The following is a 19,447-nucleotide window of genomic DNA, read 5'->3' on the forward strand; positions in this document are numbered from 1 at the left end:
GCTTGTGTCCAGGGCCGGCTGATTGGGTTGAAATTGGACAGCTGATACAGTAAACTCTAAAAATTGTCCTATAGTTAGATTCTTCACAAGTAGCCTGGTCCATTGTGATGGGATTTCTTAAATCATAGCAAATCCTGTTCATGAAATCAGATATGGGTGTACTTACACAAATGACAGCTCCTGTTCTTTCTGGGAAGACCAGCAGATGAAGTTTACAAAGATGCACCTGGGGACCCAGGCCAGGAATGAGAACTTAATAAAAGTGAGAATTTAGATTCTGTAAGGGAATTAATTTCCTTTTAGCAGGACTTGTAGGTATAGAGTGAGCTAACTTATATCCTACATGTTTCATCCTGCATGTTTCAACTAACTTCCATTGTTATAACATGTATGAGAGAAAACCAGCATGTAACAAACACAATCCTTGCCTTTCATTAGTAAGATCTGGATCATTCTGCCGATGTGCTTTGTGTATTGAGGAGGGTGTTATTTAAGCATTATTGATAGAACCTCCCAAATTCTGTTATTTACATTTTGCAAGAAAAAAGACTAAGAACTCAGACACTATGTGGTGGGAAACAATTAGCTTAACCAGAGAATGCTTTTAACTGGGACTGTGTGTGTTAGCCAGATTTTCCTTAGTAAGCGGGCAGTTTCTGTTGAGGCAAGCCAGAAAGCATAACTGCCTTACCATGCTTTTGTGATGGCTTTCTTGTGCTAAAAATGTCTTTTGCCTTTGGTAGCAAAGATTCTGGCAAATCTATAGAGATCTGGGGTAGGGAACCAGGTGCTAAGTATCTTTATTGCTTCTCTGTGATGTGACTTCTAATTCTGTCAGAACAGCAACATATTGGTTGTTTGGCTCTTTTCCCTATTTGACATATATGTAAGACAAACAAAATCATCTTTTTTCCTCATTTAAATGACTTGCTCTCACTAGTGCAGCATCTTCCTAGAGGAGGTAAAATGTTCCTTGGTACCAAAACCCACATAACAAATCTTCAGAGCCCCTACACTGGCACAGTGCTTGTTCCAGAGCACAAAGGCTCGCTCCTTTCAGGCACACATCTCACAGGTCTGTTCTGCTTTTAATTCTAGCTGAATAATTGTCTCCAGATGCTTCTATAGATTCATCTCAATCTGAACACTGTCCTCAGAATAAATGCAGCATTTACAGCCTCTGAGAGTCTGCAGAAAGTAAAATGCTTCTACCATTATCATTACTGTTGGATTTATTAGACTGCTGCTTTTATACCTAATAATTAAAAAACCTGCAGCATCAGGGGATATTGCTCCAGGTCTGAAATAGATTAATTCAAGCTGACATCAAGATTTAAATGAGCTTTGCTTTTTCTTATGACAAGGAGCTGTACAATCTCCCTTCTTTTTTTTTTTTTTTAATCAAATTGCTAACTTAGTCTGGGTTTGCAATAGGAATATTTTTTTTCCAAGCGATAATAAGCTCCTTCTGTGAGGTGAGTTACCTAGCTTTTTACTTTTCCAAAAGAATCAATTTTTTTGTTATTTTTCTCCAGTTACTCCTGTTTTCATAAGTTTACAGTGAAAGATCACAAATTAGGGCCTTTTGTGGTTTACACAAAGCCTCTGCAAGATGTCATTTGAGGTTCTTTGTTTCCTTTGATGCCAAGGATTTAGTTGTGTGTAAAAGTACCATGTCTAAATGGCTTTTCTGTGTATTTACAACGTCTTTGGCCTCATTACAAGAAGGACATGAGAAATGTTAATTTAGGATATTTAAAAATCCACAGTGGTGCTGTCAGAGGGAGGAAAAATCACCCTGAAATCAACCTTGCCTTTCAGAGTCAGTGTGCATATATCTAGTGGGATCATATGGTCCTGGTTTAGCTTATATAAATAAATATGAACTATAAATAAATATTCACTAACATCATCTGTGAAATTTACTTGATGTTATTATGTCAATACTGTTTGTGTTTCCATAATTGAAGTTAAAATGAATTAAATATTTGAAGCAGAGCTCCACCAGAGAGATACTTCACAGGAGGTATCTTTCATATTGCTGCTAAGATTAAGAAATACATCTAGGGGGTTGATGTTAATATTCTGAAAATTTTATAAGTATCTTGATTAATTTTAATTTAATCTAATTTAAAAATAATTTCTCTCCATAATATAGCATAATGATAGAACAGAGCAAGCTGTTCAGACTTCCCATTTCACTGAATCACTGAAGCCTTTTGTTACATAAGGCGAATTTTCTCTTGCCACATGGTTTTTCTGCCATTCTGTATATTGAAAGTTTCTTTTTCAGCAGGGAATTAAGACATAATGTTTCACTGACAGAAAATCTTAAAATCCCTTTGCTGTCTCAAAATTACTTCCCCTATACTTTTCTGTTCAGCAGGGCAGTCTTTTAAAATGCACATTACTCACCGATCTCTTGAAGGGAGTAGATCTCAGTGCTTCTGGGGGCAGACAGCCACTTTGAGCTATCCCTGCTCTGTTCAATATCCACATATTCATCTTGCATTCCCAAATGAACCACAACGTTCCACGTGCCACAGAACAGTATGAGTGGGAATGAAAAATATTCTTTAAAAATCTTAAACCTGGGACTGTGAGCCTTATAGGACTGCAGGCTATGATTGGTACTGGTTTTAACTCTTTGTGTAGTTCTGCTTTGCAGGCACATACCTTAATGTAGCTGGATCTATTTGAGATGTAAGTTGACCTTTTAGTTTGGTGGGTTTGGGATGACAAATTTGCATATATTTTTTTTTTAAACTTAAGTTTATTTCTACAGACTCTTGACTGCAGTGCTAGATTGAAATAGGCTTAAAATTTAAACCCAAATGTTGAAATTATAGAGGGGTAAAAAGACGCCAATTTTTTGAGACAATTTTGGCAGTTCATTTCCCAGTAAAAATACTAGGAATTTCATCTTGTAAATAGTAGGTCAGGTACTGGGAAAACTCAGAACACACAAGTGAATGAATGCGAAGAAAAATGTAATGTGCTCTGCAGAAAAATTCCTTTCTTTATGATTCTGTGCTTACACCACATACCTGCTATTTAAAGCTTGAGCCATTTTCCCAGAGACCTTCTAGTTGTCATTGGTCTTTGATTATATTTCCTTGGAAACATTTCACTTTTCTGTTTTTCCATTCTCTAGCTTTCCCTTGAAATACAAGAGCTGGTTATTATTGAGAAAAGATACAGTTCAAGTCAATCTTAGTGCTTCTGGTTACTTTTACCAACTTTATATTTTATCAGCAAATACAATATATTTACTCTTTGAATCAGTGGTGATCTAGTTGTCTTTCTTTGCTCTTAAACATTTTTAGCATTCTGTAGAATCTTGAGGGCTGGAAAAAGAAAATCACTGGGATCAGTTAAACACAATCTAATGCTCTAAGTATCTTAGAGACATAATGTTTAAAGAGCATGTTAAGGTGCAATGGTGAGCACATGAGAGATATGTCTTGCAACAATTAAGAAAGAGGACTTTGAAAGGATAACTCAAACATATGAATTATAATTCTTTTCAGTCTGTGATTTCTCACTGGTTTGCCCCGGGGACATCTGACTTAATGTGGTCCCAGTGCAGAAGAGAAAAAAGGGCTATCTAGAGGTTAAAGCTGTTATTTGTTTCATTTGTTTCAGAAGCTGAGAGTAATGTGGTCAATAAGCCAAAAATTGCCCTGGAGGCACAGCTAGTATTATACAGGAATCTTCACAGCTTCTGTAGTCCTCTTGCAAAGAAAAGACCAAACCAAAAGAAGTCTTCCTCTTGTGCTATTAGACTGAGACCTCTGTGCATCTTTAGCAGTTTCTGCCTGTTTCTGCAAACCTTGCAGGTCTTTGGCACTGGAGGCCAGAGGAGCAGCAGGTGGTTGTTACCCTTTGAGAGGCAGCCTGAGAGTAAAATGTGGTGCTTTGTCAAGTTGTTTCTTAGAGATCTGTAAACAGCAGATGACTCAGGCTCTGCTCCTGCCTTTGCAAGGGTGTGTGCTTCAGTGAGCATTTATTTTTACATAGAGTGTGTTGGCAAAGTCACACCATGCTGCAAAGTCTCTGTAAACTTCACTGTGGTTTCTCAAAATCACATCGTTTTGCCAAGGTTTCTTTTTTTGTTTTCATGGAGTGAAAATGCACAAACTTTCTGGTATCTTTCAGATCAGAAGTTGTCCTCCAACACATGCAAGAGCAAAGCATCTCAAGGAAAAAAATCAGACTAGTGTTTCCAAAGATGTGAAAAGTGTGTTTTTAGCCTCATCATTAGAAATTGCAGAACAACATTGATATTTTTTTCTAAATATTTGATGTTAGGCAAATTCCCAGCACAACACAATTCAGAGAGTTGAAGTTTATCAAAGTAATGAAGGACAGATGGAGATGCCAGGTAATCTTAAGAGAGTAAGAGTTAATAATAAGCCAGTTTACAATATACTTCAGGCCTTACCTGCCCAGCTCCTGACAACCTGTAACACTTCCTACCACTGATGAGTATTTTCCTTTCTTACTGTGTGTTTTCATTGGTAATGCCAATTATCTGATTATTGTACCCCTTTTGTGCTTAGAAGCTAATTGCATTACAGGGTATATTTATCTTTCTCTGCACTTAAGTAGATGGTTTCAGCAAGGAGCCATCATGTAAGGGTGTCACACTGCCTTGGAGCCATATTGCTTTCTGTTCTAATTCTGCTTGGTTTTGCAATGCGTTTTCATTTGCTGGAAAAGCATTAAGACACCAGCAGGTGCTGGCATACAGCAGAAAGCAAGAGTCTAGTTTCCATTTCAGGCACATTTTTTTCCCTAATTTCTATTCTCATAGTGGGGATCAGGAATTTATTTGGGGTTGTAAGATATGCTCTGTGAGGCAATAAAACCTAGTCCGTTCATTTGACTGCAGTCTAATTAAAATCTTGGAGTACATTGCTGTAGTGGAGCCACCCATGTGCTGTGGTTAAGAACATACGTTGTGGCTTTGGTAGATCAGATTGTTTTGCATCTTGTTCATAGATTGTTCTGCATATTGCCAGATTTCAGGCTTTTCTGGGCAGAAATTATCTCTTTATACTTTTTTTCTCTTTTGTCAGGCATGGTGGGGCCTTAATATGGATGGACTTTCTGCAGAAATCCTGTATGATATTGAATGGCAAATTCTAGTACTGTTTTCCTTCTGGAAGGTAGCTTGCTCTCCTCCTCACAGCCTGCTGTGGAAATTTCCTTTAAAGCCTTAAAATCAATTTATAACCTTAATTAATGCTGAGCTGGGAGTTGTTCCATCATGGATTATTTGATCATGTGAGTGTGGCTTCTCTTGTCTTTGCAAGCCAGGCTGAACTCAAGATCCTTTTACTGCTCCTTAAGTGTTAACCACGAAAAGGAAAATTTAGTAGTGGGAGAGATTTGCTTATTTCGAATTTAAAGGTGACATTGGAAACAGTAGACCATATTGAAGTTTTACTGCGAAATCTTAACCCGTATTTCTCCTCTCTTGCTGGCAGATTTAGTTTGTGCCTAGAGTAACTGAACTTTTCTTTTGCTAGAAACTAGTGCTCCAACAGAATGCTGCACATCCAGAAGTCCTGAGGAACTTTATTTTGCCATAACCAAATATGCCTCTTCCTGTACTAATTCTTCTAACAAACTAGCCACAATCGTCTGCTTTGTAGTGTGAGAAACGCAAAATTTAGTTTGGATTTGTATTTTGTGGTATGGCTCTTACTTGCTTTCTTTGGTTACACAACAGTATTGACCTCAAATTGCAAATTTTAGCTATACTGAAGTAAAATCCATGTGTCCATCCAGACTTGAGAATATGGTGGACTTAGAGCATAGAGAAGGGAAACCACAACTTCAGTTTTCTTACTTTACTATTGTTCTTTGTTATGGAATTCATCTGTTTTGGAAAACCTCTTTTTTTACCTTTGCCATCTTACTAGGGATTTTAATGTTTTGGGTTTCTTTTCTCCAAGAAATTACACAACATAAGTTTCCCAAGCTTCGTTTTGTTTGGTTTTTTTCACTCTAGTTTGACAATGTTGTGTTTTGAAGTGTTGCCATGCTGTGCAGATTACAAGAGGAAGCCAGAATTGCCATAGCCAGAGGTTTTCATGTCTGATTACTGAATCTTAAGACCAGTTGCCATACCAACATTGTCATCATAGTACAGAAGTCAATATTTTAGCTTGTAAGATGCATTATAAATCTAGAATTACTGATTTCTCGATCAACTCTGCCTAGGAATAGTGGAATTTTTACTCTTCAGTTATATAGTTTTCTTTTTTTCCCCCAAAGGAGGAGCAAGCACTAAATATAATATACATTTAATAATATGCTGAAATCTGTCAGCTTATATTTTAAGAAAGTTAGAATGTTTTAACATTGGTAAATTAGGCATTTAAGATACTTTTCTTCCTTCACTTACGGAATTCTGACATGTCAGTGTCTGAATGTGAGTCTCTACCTCTCCTGTATTAATAGTTGATTGCAATATCTTCATAAATTGCAATGTTTCACTCGCATTTCACAAATTTCTCTGACTTTTGTTCCAGACATGATTACTTCTGTAAGGTAGTTTCCTCTGCTTTCTATAATGAAATCAGTTATGTACTTCCCTTCAATTTAATTTCTTCATTTTCACTTGTAGCAGGAATGAGGTAAATGAGTACAGTTCACATGCCAAAAGGGGGAACAGAGTGGACTATGCACAGCAGCTGTCACAAGGACACAAGATACAAAGGTGAATTACAACGGCTTATTAAGGAATTAATTACTTGTCACATTTAAGTCTTAAGACTGGAATTAAATTCTTCAATTTGATGCAATCTGTTGTTGGCAGAAGGAGAGAGAGCACACCAAGAAGCCGTGGGGAGATACTCGCATACACTTGCACCAGCTGTAGTTGGGTCATTGCAAGCAAACTGTGCTGTTTATGTACTGAGGCGCCAACAAATCACAGAGTTATTGAGGTTGGAAGCAACCTCTTGGGATCATCTTGTCTAGCCCCACTGTTCAAGCTAGAGCAGGTTTTCCCTGAACATATCCAGCCAAGCTTTTAATATCTTCATGGAGAATCCATAATCTCTCTGGGCAGCCTGTTACACTGTTCTACCACCCTCAAATGGAAAAGAAGTGTTTCCCTGTGATTAGATACAATATTTTGTGTTTTCATGTGCCTGTGTTGTCTCCTGCCCTATCACTGGGCATTACTGAGCAGAGCCTGGTTCCCTCTTTTTAATTTCCTCCTATCAAGTGTTTATAGTAGTAGTCTTCTTTTCTCCCTTATAAAGAGTCTCTGGTAGTCTTCTTTTCTCCCTTATAGAGAGTCTCTGGTCTTCCAGCCTCTTCATCTCCCATAGATGGTCCAGTCCTTAATCATCTTTGTGGTCTTGCCCTGGACTTCTTAGTAAGTCCTTGTCTTTCTTGTACTGGGGAACCTAGAACTGGACGGAGCACTCCAGATGCATCCACATCAGTGCTGACTAGAGAGGAAGGGTCAACTTCCTCTGATGAGGATGCAGCCCAGTATGCTGTTTTACCTTCTTCTTTTTTTTTTTTTTTTTTTTTGCTATGATAGTGTGTTCTAGGCTCATAGTCAGCTTCTTTTCCAGCAGGATCCCCAAGGTCCTTCTAGGCAAAGCTGCTTTCCAACCAGTCAACTCTCAGACTCAACTGGTGATTTCTGCTTTTCCATCAAGCCAGTCAGCTCATTGAGGAAGGCAATGAGGTTGGTCAGATATGATTTCCTCTTTGTAATTCCATGCTGACTACTGCCTTTTTGTCTTTCATGTATTAGGAAATGCCTTCCAGGAGAAGTTTCTCCATCAGCTTTCTAGGTTTTGAGGTGAGTCTGACCAGCCTGTAGTTCCCTGAATCCTCCTTCTTGTACTTCTTCAAGATCAGAAAAACATTTGCTGCCTTCCAGTTGGGGTATGAAGGCTGAGTGTGTTTAAAAACTGAAAGAATTCTGCATGATTTTGTTCTGGAATTAATGTAGTAAAATATGGATGTACTTGAGAAAAGTTGAAATGAAGGTAATTGAATTCCTGTTCCATGAACACAGCATGTGTGGCTGTTCTCCTGCTGAGTCCTCCAGGTACTATGACATATGCTTGTTAGTTTATCTGAAAAACTGCTTCAGGTACACATTGGTGGAAGTCTTGTGTTTGTGATGTCTGAAGTGACGCTGGTGCAGCCCTTTAGAAATGTAGATGCAGGTCTTTTGGAAGACTTTACTACATGTAAAGTGGCATTTGTGGGGGTTGAAAACTTGTGCTTTAAAAGGACAAGCACCCTGCAGGTTGGAGTGGTGTCCAGAACAGCCAGGATCTTGATCAGTTGTCAGCAGTAGTTCACGTGCACTGCCACATTCTGCACGTGGCAGATTTCCCCTGCCAGTTTGAGAGCTACTGCAGACACCCATAGAGTCTTCTTCAGGGCCAGATCCTTCCTCAGTTGCTAATGGTGTCTGACCTCAGCTGCATTCCTGAGCTGCACTTCTTGTCCAGGGTTTGCTCTGGTAAAGGCACTGATGTTTTATAGAGCCTTCAGAACTGCAGTAACCCTTGTCTCTCCTGGCAGAGGAGTAGCTGGTAGTCAGGGTATGCTTTCCAGTCCCTGTGTCCAGGGGCCTTACTCTCTTCTCTTAGCAAAAGTTCTCCACGGTATTGCTTCTAAAAATGCTTGTGTGGCCTCGATTACAGCGGTTCAGTACAGTGACATTGTCATCATGCTTTATTTTTAAAAATGACAGCATCAAAACAGAAATACCAATTCAATGTCACATTCGCCATGGGAGATTCAGTCTAGTGGAGAGAACAATGGCCTGACAATCAAGGGGTCAGCCTCTATTTTTGGTTTGCTGGCTGACTGGCTGCATGGCCTTGGGCAAATTGCTTTCACCTCTCTGCACTTCTGCTTTCCCTCCAACTCCCTGCCTGTCTTTTTCATTTAGATGATTAGCTCCCCTAGGCAAGGAATGCCTCTTGTTTGTACAGTTTTCTGTGTTTTGTTGGAGGCCTTGGGGTCTCCAACCCTGTAACAATAGGGATTCACATCACTATTACCACTTATCTCTCATGTACAGTCCCGAGGAGCCTAGTTTTCACAAAGGGATGGATGTTCCTGGCCCATGTGTTAATAGTGTACAACAGGGAGCTATAATGACAAGAATCTTCTATTTTTGATGTGTCAGAGCTATCATATCTCCAGGACTTAGATCAGGACTCATGCAAGTGTTGTTCCTGCTGATGCTGGTGTCACTCACAGGGGATTGTGGCATGTCCTGTACTAGTGTAGGTGGCCCAAGTGTGAGATGTGCTCAGTCAGCACATGGTCTATCAACCAGCTGGCCCTGTGTATCTGCAAGGTGTGCTCATGATCAGGCCTTGAGCCACATAGCAAGTTTTGGAATACTTGATTCCCTATGTGATCTGTCTGTATTGCTGTTTGGAGTCTGGAGTAGCCAAAGGTCTTACACATGGTTAGATCCAGATCTACAGGAGCTAAGAGAGAGAATAGATAGTACTGTCCTCACTCAGGGCTGGTTGGAGTCATGCTCTACTGTGTTTGCATGTAGAAGCAGACCAGGATACCCACTCTTAACTGGCTGCTGTAAAGGTAAGCAGCATATAAATGCCTTCAGCTCATGATTTCCCTAATCCTGACTTGTTAGAGCCATTCAGCCTTGAGGCAATGCTCTTCTTTTGAAAGATTTTTTCAACAATTCTGTTTGCCTTTTCTCACAGCTGTCACCAGAGCAGGCACTGCCTTTTGGGCTGATATTTGTGTGTCAGTTCCCTCACAAGCCCCTTCCCCTTTCCCATCCAGAAGTGTCCCGGTTGGGCTCTGTTGTACACTGCTGTGACACTCATGGTCTCACATTACTTGCTGTTCCTTCCTCGTAAGTTCTCAGTAGTTTGTGTTTAGCAACAATGATGCCTTAGGTTTTAGCTTTTATATCTTTCAGATTCTGTGCTGTTTTGGTGTGTAGTTATGAGCTCCATATTAAGGGATGGTAAGCTCTCTTCACAGAGTGGGTAGGCAAAACAATTCCTTTTCTAGCTGGGGCCAAGGACAACTGATCCAAATTTCAAGCCCAAGAGCATAAACAGTGGTGGACTGAAGAGAGAAAAACAAGGATGGAATTTCATAATCTGAAGCTATAATTGGACAATTAACTCCAATTTGCTAATGGACCAGAACTTATAAAAGTGAGAGACCTTGTGATCAGTCATCCGTTTTTGTGGCCATTTTGGGTTCATCTTGGGTGTAGCCCTGGCTGGGCTCTTGTACTGCCCAAGGTGTATCCATTGAGGCCTTTTAATAAATACCAACTTTATTCTTTAACTCCTTTTAGCCTCTGTTTTAGGTCAGCCTTCTCAAGGCATCAACAATACGATGTCATTAGGGAATTTCTTCTTCACATGCTATGTGATGTTCCTGGCAGTCATGATTTTATTATGGATCTTGTTGTGATTCCCCTTAAAGCTTCAATTTCTACAGTAATGGAAACTCAGGCTTCTTTCTTAAAAATAGTGGTGATGCTCAGCTCTTTAGAGCAGAAAATACGATTCTAAAATGATAGAATATTGAAGCAATAAGTAAAAATAAATCAGTTTGTTCTATTTCTTATACTCTTGAGTTTTTAAAAGGTCAGGATTGACAGAACTAATTACATAATGTAGGGAAGAAATTATAACCTGCTGCCACCCACTGTCCATGCCATTTTAGTGGTACTGAACACCCACCTCCCTAAGTGGAGGATACACTCACTTGATAGATCCATATCTCATCTCTTGTCGTGGCAACAGTACAGGCTGGGATGTGTTCATCTTCCAAAGCATAATATGACTGTGATGATTTCACCAAATACATGTTCAAAATGGACAAGTATTATAATAGGATGTGTCAGTGTGTTTTTAATTTGCATAGGAATTAGCATATATAAACCACACAGGGATGAAAATTCTCCCTGAAACTTCTCTGAGTTATTATTACTGGATTACAAAATATAGTCATTACTGTATCATTGTGAATACTATTAATACAATAACCATTACCATTGCTTTTTTAAAACAACTAGTTGTAAGTAATATTGTTGTTTTAAAGCTATGGGTGAGGGAAAATTGGGGTCATATCCCTTAGGGCTGGTCATTAAAGTCGGCATGGACAAAAGACTGTAGTAATTTAATAGTTAGAATTCCCTTTAAAAGTCTGCTGTTAGCAATAATATGTATGAAAGCAAACATTTCAACTCCTGTTGCTTAATGCAGAAGGTGCATTTGTAGTCAGGTGCTGGGGCTGCCTGTGAGATCACATGTGGGGGATCCACATGTGCCCAGGATCCAGCCCCAGGGCTGGAGGAAAGTGCCAGAGCCATACACTGTACATCAGCTCAGCCCCTGGAGCTGCCTGGGAGCTGCAGCAGGGGATGCCAGATGAATAACCCTCATGCTCAGCCTGAGGCTCAGCAGGTCTTTTACACTCCACTTACATGATGGCTGGATGTGCCTTGCACATATCTGATAAAAGTCTAATTGTCTGGCACATGTGCTGTGTAGATTTGCTGACTTTTTGTACATGCAGAGTAATTTGTCATCTCTGTGGTCACTTAGATTACTGTTCAGTAATGGGCTGTAAACAGGACTGTCTAAGCACCTGCAAGGGTTAATGTCTAAGTTGTTTGTTCATCATCAGAGGGGAGAAAATACTGAAGAACACATTGGAGAAAATGGTATCTGTAAATTCTAGCAAAATTTAGTGTCAAATGAATCTTGAGGAGGGGTAGTAGCAAAACTGATTTTGCAATTAGATTTCAGGCCAAAGATGTTATCTCACACCATATTGCTATTTGTCTCAAAATGTACATCACGTTACAGGAGCTGTAACAGGGAGGTGTTGATATTGCTATGGGAAATGTAATATTTTGCATTCCCTAACGTTGGTTATTTTAGCCTACTCCCTGTGTTAGATCTTACACAGTATCTCAGAGCCTTAAAATCTTTAGTGTGCCTATCCTTGTGTGGGACCCCTGTGAGAGACACACAGGCAGCACATCTTAGCTGAAGAGAGAAGCAGCTTCCCGAGCCTTTTCTTCCCTTGCTTTCCCTGACACCCCCTCCTTCGCTTACACTGGCACTTGAGAAATTCTCTTGTTATTCCACTGCAGGCTGTTCCGCTGCGTGTGCTGGGGAGAGGAGCGCTGCTGAGAGGAGCTGCACACACTGCGACTTCCCTCCAGCAGCATCCTTCGGTCCACCTGCAGCGTCAGAGTTCAGCCAGCAGAGCTGGGAATGGGGGCATTTCTGCTCCCCCCACCCTCTGCCTTCCTTCTGAAAACCTTACAGTTCTTCACTTAATAATGAGGAGTACATATGCTGTGAATAAAACATTAGTGCAAAGTGGGGAATATACTTTAGGGGTGTTTATCTGCAAAGGAATATGAAACAAAGCAGGAATAGAACACAGTTACTACTTCAGGTAAATCTGCTTATTGCTTTATTTTTTACCATTTCTAATGATAATACCCATATCTTTGTCGTGCATGATAGTACAGTGAGATGACTTCATTCCTTGTGTCGTGCATCACTGTCCTTGCAATGCAGTTCTTTCAGTTTGTAACATTATTGTGTGATTTAATCATAGGATGGGGAGTACCTTGAAATATTGAATGCTGAGATGCAGTGAACATGACAAAAATTTTAAGTTTTGGTTTGCTGAACTTGTGCCAAATGTATCTCTGCACAATATTTATCTGGACTATGTAGGGGGAGCATTGATTTTCTTGAAGATGCTTTGATTTATCTTTAAATTTATAATGACCTTAAATAATGGTTTGAAATAGCTTATTCCCCAAATGCAGACTTTAAAAATCAAATCTGTCAACAGAGAGGCTTACATGAATAAAATAATTTTACTTCTTAAATTTGTGAGTAAGTATAAATGTTTAGTCAGTGTTTGTTGGCACTGCTAAAATCCCAAGCAATGCAGTGCTGAAGTGGACACAGCTGTGGCAGGAGTTTCCTTGGACATACAGATTTGCTGAGAGCTCACTGATGCAAATAAACTACTTATTGATTTGATGATGTTTTGATGATCTACCGTGTTCTCTGTAACTGATGTAGGACATGTTTCCTTCAGCATTGCATCTATTTTTTTGTATTGGCAGTGTTTTGACAAACATTCTGTAGTGTTCCTGCATATGTTCTCTCTTAATGCATTTTAAGTGTATTCTAGGAAGCAGAATTAACATTAAACACTGTTTTCTCCTGCTGCAGTCATAACACAGGTTTTACAAGCATCAATGTGAAGTCTTGCCAGATGCATCACAGCATCTGTGTTGTGACGCTGGAGAAGTGGTGTGTTATCCCACTAATGTAGGGGGAACCACCACTTCTGAAGTGAGCAGAAGCTGAAATGTTACTCCACTGCATATACTTAAGCGTAGGTAATGGGAGGATAATTCTCTCTTCTGTGTTCTGTCTTGCCAGCTGCAGCAGCTTCAAAAATCTTGGATGTTTATTTTTATTGTAGGATGGACAGCAAGAAAAAAAGAAGTTAGGCATGTTCAAGTAACTGATTATTTTGGTTCATTGAGAAACATATTCCTGTTCTTCTATAAACACAGCTTTAAAGGATGCAGTGCCCCTCTTGCAATTATAATCAATTTAAACAGAGGGCATGCTATGAGAGACTGTACCTTGGGCATGTTGTTGCTGAGTTGTTCCCATCTCTGCTGCCTGTGCTATGGAGATGATCTTTGTACTGATGGTAGAAAATAGGGCTGTGAATAACTGATAGTTATTCATCATTCTGGAAGCAACAGCCACCGTAGCTCTGGCTGTCATTAGGAAAAGTAGCTGCAAAGATATTAAAGAGGCTCTAGCCTGGGGATCCCAGTTTTTATAATAATAAAAACTTCAGTGGAGTTTCCTCTCTTGATATCCAGTCTGGAAGAACAACTCTGTTCTGGCTCTGTCCTTTGCCAGGAGGCTAATGAGAAATTTCTGCCATCCCTGCCAATGCTTCTGCAATTAAAAGGGAAGGCCCTTGTAATGGAAAATATACATGAGCTGCTAGAGTGTGCAGTAGGAGTGGAAGGCTGAGGGGGAGACCAAGAAACCACCTGTACCTTTATATGCCCAGGTTAGCAGCCGGGGGACTTCTTTGAAAGGATGTGAGGTCCACTTGTTTGTCCATATGAATTTTTGGCAGCTGGGTGGGAAGCACAGGCAGGGTATGGGAGTTTGGAACAAGCTGCCAGTCAGGAACTCCTGCCTCATTCTCTTCCCCAAGTTTTATAATACTTAGCACACCCACCAGGGTATTCTCTACTTCCATGGCTCCACACTGTATGTGGTTGGATATTCAGTCTCTGTCAAGCAAGAAACTAAACACAAGGATGTGGCAGCAAGTTCCACTAAAAATATTGTCTTTGTTGAACCTTTTTAAAGGTTGTGCAGTTGTGCAGGTGCAGGGTAACGTGCACCAGATGTGAGGTGATTTTAGTTGCATGCATTGACTTACTTCCTTAATGTCTGAGTTGTCAGGGGAATATTAGATGCAGTACAGAGCAAAAGGGCTTGCACAGTGCTGTGGGGAGGAAGCAAAGATGAACCAGCATAGTAGGGAAAACAAAGGGACCAGATTTAGTTGCTGATGTATTATGAGCATGGATTTACCCTGGAAATGTCTGCAGTGGTGCAGGGTGCTGGCAGGTGTTTTTGGAGCTGAGCTCTGACATACGCTAAGCGCTTCTTTCCACCTGCTCCTCTCTTCCCCTCTCACTGAGAGACTTTATGCAGCCTGTCCTTGGCATTCAGTCACATGGAAAGTGTAACAGCCCCATGGTCAATCAGGTTTCTCCTGCTGTGCCATTCTCCACCATCTTTTGATGGGTGGTTGGACCTGGCCTCTGTTTTTGCTATAAAGCTTTCTTTGCTGTGCCTTCACTCTTGGGAAGCCTTAAAGGTCATGGCAGGCTTCTGGCTATAACTTCTGAAGAAGGCCAGTGAGGAGAGAGAGAAAGACTACAGGGTCTTCAACTGCTGACATTTCCCTGTGCAGTGGAATTGGACTTCTGGCCCTGCTCCTGCCCTGGCTTCAATAGGAAGAAAGTAAAAATTGTGATCGTGTAACTGGTTGCTCTCACAAGTGCCTTGTTATTTGTCCCCCAATAGCCACCTCTGTTATCCAGTGATCATCATAATTCTTGGGGAATTAGAAAGCTAAAGGTGGGTTTGTGGCTTATTCATGAATTTAGGAAAAAAATCATTTTAATCTAAAGAAAGAAGATCTGCTTGGGAATCATAAAATAGACACAAAGTTACCCCATCCTAAACTTGCTTTTCAAAGGAATTTACAGAATCTTTGAATACTGGTAAAATAGCATATGACAGAGGTGCTATTTTAAAATATATTGATCTGAAAGTGATGTTTGAACATAATCTGAAAAGAAATACTTGTAATATTTTGGGGGTTTCTTATGCTCTCCCACTCAGGAAAGGACTGAACAACCAAAAGTCTCAGCAGCTACAATCGTAGAGGGCCAGGTCTCATTATATACATTTGTAAACTGTTTAATGTTTATACAGAGACAAACTTAAGGTACATTTTCTTTTTTGCTTCTAGTGGGCTTCTCCAGTGTGTCTCCAACTGTTAAAATATACTTCACTAAATGCAAAGAAGTTAAAAGCTATGAGAATGTTTATGTATGTATGGTAGAAGATGCTTATTGTCGATTCATACAAACAGCAGACTATTATATGTATGGTCTTAGAGGAAAATATAATTCATGCCTACTTTTATGACTTAAAATATATGCACACATATATATAAAATATGAATGAGAAAAAGACATGGAAAAACAGGTATTCTGATGGTGTAAATATAGGAGAAAACTCATCCAGCTAGCTAGATATGAAATTTTATGTCAAATATTATAACCGTTTACCAGTAGTTGACAAGACAAAAAACCTATTAGTTGATTTCTTTTATAAGAACTGGATAATAAATTTAAAGAAATCAAGAACAAGCGCTTTCCCAGCACTCACTGAAGAATGATGCCAAGAATACAATTAATTTTGTTACACTGCTCCAGTTAAGTTTATGAATGAAGCAGAACACAAAGGTCTCTTGTGCACAGAGCTGAGGTGTATTGTAGCTTACCGATTAGTCACAAACCCATTTCCATATGCCTGATGTATTGCTACACTGTGTCACCCTTAGAGGAGCTAATCATAAACAAACAGTCAAAACATTTCAGTCATTTAGTTAGTTGCTCTTAGGATTGGGCTGATGACAGCCTCCACTGTGTCAGACATTAAGGGCCTCATTTTACAGCCTCACAGTCCACGGCAAAGCCACCAGCACATTCAGAAGTGCAGGTCTTCACTGATGGCACCGTAAAGTTCCTGCTGAGGGCTGTATTCCAGCTGCCACACGTGGATGAAACAGGTAGATGAAAAGGTAAAAATACATAAAACAATCATATGATAATGGATAATAATTTTGTAGTCTCAGTGACCCAGCTGACATTTCCCTCACTTTGACAGAATAACTAGGCTGAATATTTTTAGACACTGTGTTTCTAGTCACTGCGATCCCTCTGAAGAGCTTTCTTGGGGTAAATTGAAGGATGGTGGTTTTGTTTGTTCATTTTCTCCAGGCATTTTTGAGGTGAGCAGGAAATAACAATGAGCTGCTAATTTCCTTTGGGCTCTGAAATAATGTGTTCTGTAAGAATTAATGATTTTTATCACAAGCATAGCTCAGAAGTCTCTGTTGCTATACAAGGCTCCTGAGCAGGAAAGAAGTACCAGATAATTGCATGTTGTCAGTGTTCAAGTATTAAGAAAAATAAGGATCCCTTACAGCAAAAAAAGGAAAATGCATTGATTTACTAAGGCAGAGTTAAAGAATATCTGGGCAAACTGCTGTATTAATTATCATCAGTCTTGAATTTTTCCAATGTTCTTTCACCATGAAATGTATGTAAAACAGTAGCAGTTCTGTTCCAAGGAAAAATTATCTGTCTTTCCAGTTATAAAAATTTGTGCATGTTCAGTTTAAGGTTTTTTTTTTAATTAAAGAACTGAGCTAGATTATTATCACAGTTAAAATAAGACGTAAAAAGTATTAAGAAGGAACTTTACTGAGCTGATAATTGGTTGCTAAACAGAGTCTGTTAATTTTGTGACTGTAAAATCTTGCTTACATCCCCTTTAGCCCGCTGTGTCCTGGTTTTCCCTTTTATAAAAGTGAGCAATAGTATTCCCCACCACTGCAATGCAAGCTGGGCTTCTCTGGAAGAAATCATTGAATTAGAATTAGAGGTAATTCTGCCTTGTTATGCCAGTTGCTGGAACATGTAATTCAATCTGCTTTCATGACACAAGCTTCATCAAATTCATTGTATTGACCCTAGCTTATTCCTGCTGAGGTTCTTGTGGGTAATATCCAAAGTGTCAAATATTACTGCTTCATCCTACTTTAAATGCAACCTGTGTTTTTTACCCCCTTTTCCCAACCCCCAGTTTATTAACTCAGAAATTTTGCCTTTAAAGTTGCAAGAATTGTTTTAACGAGAACAAAAGCCACAAAACCCCTAAATCAGTTTTATTAGATTTATCCTTTTAATGAGTGCAGCTACATATATCTAATTACAATTATTGAATTCTCCAACCTCCTCTTTGACCTACAAAATATTAAATATGCTCCTGATAAATTGTTAGTCTCTTAGAAAAGGTAAAACAGCCTTGAAATCTGTAATCTGTTAATTGTCTACAACTTGACTAAATGCAAAGTTTCCGCTTGAGACATAGATAGCTGATATTATTACAGTGCTCAGATTTGGTCAATGTGCCAACTCTGCAGAAAACGAAAAAAAAAAAAAAGAATTCTCCTTTTTTATGCGGACTAAATCCAGCAACTAAACCCTTGGCTGTGGTTCTCAGATCATAGCCTGCCCTGGGGCTGGTGCATGCTATTGGGAACCAACTGGTCTCTGCAGTGGATCAGCATTTTTGTGTTTTATAGCCTAATCTAAAAATCTCCCATTTCCTTTCTATGCTTGAGATGTAAAAGACATCAGGCCATGTCTTGACAAGTGGTTTTTGTCTTTTGACATGGCACCTTGCTCCTTCCTTGCTGGTGTTAAAAGCTGGTTGTGAAACACCATAGGTTCTAGACCATAGGCTGGTTGAAGTCCAGGTCTGTCATGCAAGCATTATCTGTGCAGCTCCTTTTATGAACTTCTAGCTGCAGCTCATGCTTTGTGGCAAAAAAAATTCTTCCATATGCTAATTGTGTTTTTCATCAAAAAAATCTTCAGTCTGACACGTGTTTTTTTAAAGATCTGTTTCACAGATAATCTTAGTGGATTTGTCTGTAGCTTTTTTTAACCCAGTTCTTCTGTTATGTATAACTCTCCTTTTTAAAAGTCTCATTATCCCTCACTTCAAGGTAAGAGCTGATCCACTTCTCCCTGCCTCTTTCTATAGGCGTGTTGCAACTTAGATTGCTTAAGACACCCAGATAAGATCGCTTTGATTTCTAAATATATTTCTGATCTATATTAAGTGGATGTATGAAGGTGCTACTCGTGTGCATGTAATGCGTGCTTAATTCATTAAGTTACATTTTGTTGGGGTTTTTTTGTTTGTTTGCTTGTTTTTTTTTTTTTTTTTTTTTTGGGGGGAGTGGGGGAGAGGGGGAGTAATTTGGACACATTTAATTCACAGCTTGGTGATCTGTACAAGCAATTTAAAATTGTTTCTTCCAGCGTGTCATCTTTCCTTTGACAGCTGTAAAGCTCAGCTCCCATCATAGTGCCCCGTTTGTTCATTTGTGATCAGTCACCCTGAAGAATATGGTCTGCATTGGCCAACACACTTGAAAGGAGCTGCTCAGATTGTATGACAGACAAGAGACTCGTGTTTCTCAGTGCTGCTGTCACTCAGTTGCCCTGGGGGTGACAAAAAGTCTCCAGTTGCCTCCCAAATGGTTAATCCATGAGGGGCTGCTGTCCCTCTTTAGAGTCCCATCTAGTTTGTAATAATGTCACTTGCTTAAAGTGATCCTAATTGTGTTTGTACAGGCTATTGGGGTATTTGAAAAGTGGTCTGATCTCATAATGGAAGCAAAATGAGCTAAAAAACCAGCTGACTCTATGAAACAGTTGTGTTTGGGTCCTCCTAAAGTTGTATTTTTAGCTTCTGTCTAGGGTAATGCAAAATCACCAAACTTGCATGCAAAAAGTAGAAGAAAGTATGTGATTCTACTTGGTCCTAAAAAAAGGTTAAAATAATAAGTCTTAAATAGAACTTAAAAGTAGGGTTTGTATTTCGAAGGGAAGGCTACAGCAATTAACATCTACTAGCCTGCTATTAAGCCCAGCTGGATTGTCTCTGACAGCCAAATGCTGCCCGTATGAGCAGTCAGCGACTACTGGAAAGAC

At 39.5% G+C, this 19,447-nt stretch overlaps 1 protein-coding gene across 4 annotated transcripts in view; it reads left to right on the forward strand.

Annotated features, from left to right (window-relative positions):
- Positions 1–19,447, forward strand: part of MYRIP (myosin VIIA and Rab interacting protein) — a 111,816-nt gene that overhangs the window by 12,815 nt on the left and 79,554 nt on the right. The window contains exon 1 of one of the 4 annotated variants that reach the window (XM_030971395.1): positions 12,450–12,471. The exons of the other annotated variants lie outside the window; for them this stretch is intronic. The gene's annotated coding sequence lies outside the window, so the exon portion shown is untranslated. Of the gene's footprint in view, positions 1–12,449; positions 12,472–19,447 lie in introns of those variants that run through there. 4 annotated transcript variants of the gene reach the window in all.

Source organism: Camarhynchus parvulus, chromosome 2 (assembly GCF_901933205.1).
Source record: "Camarhynchus parvulus chromosome 2, STF_HiC, whole genome shotgun sequence".
Classification (NCBI taxonomy): domain Eukaryota; kingdom Metazoa; phylum Chordata; class Aves; order Passeriformes; family Thraupidae; genus Camarhynchus; species Camarhynchus parvulus.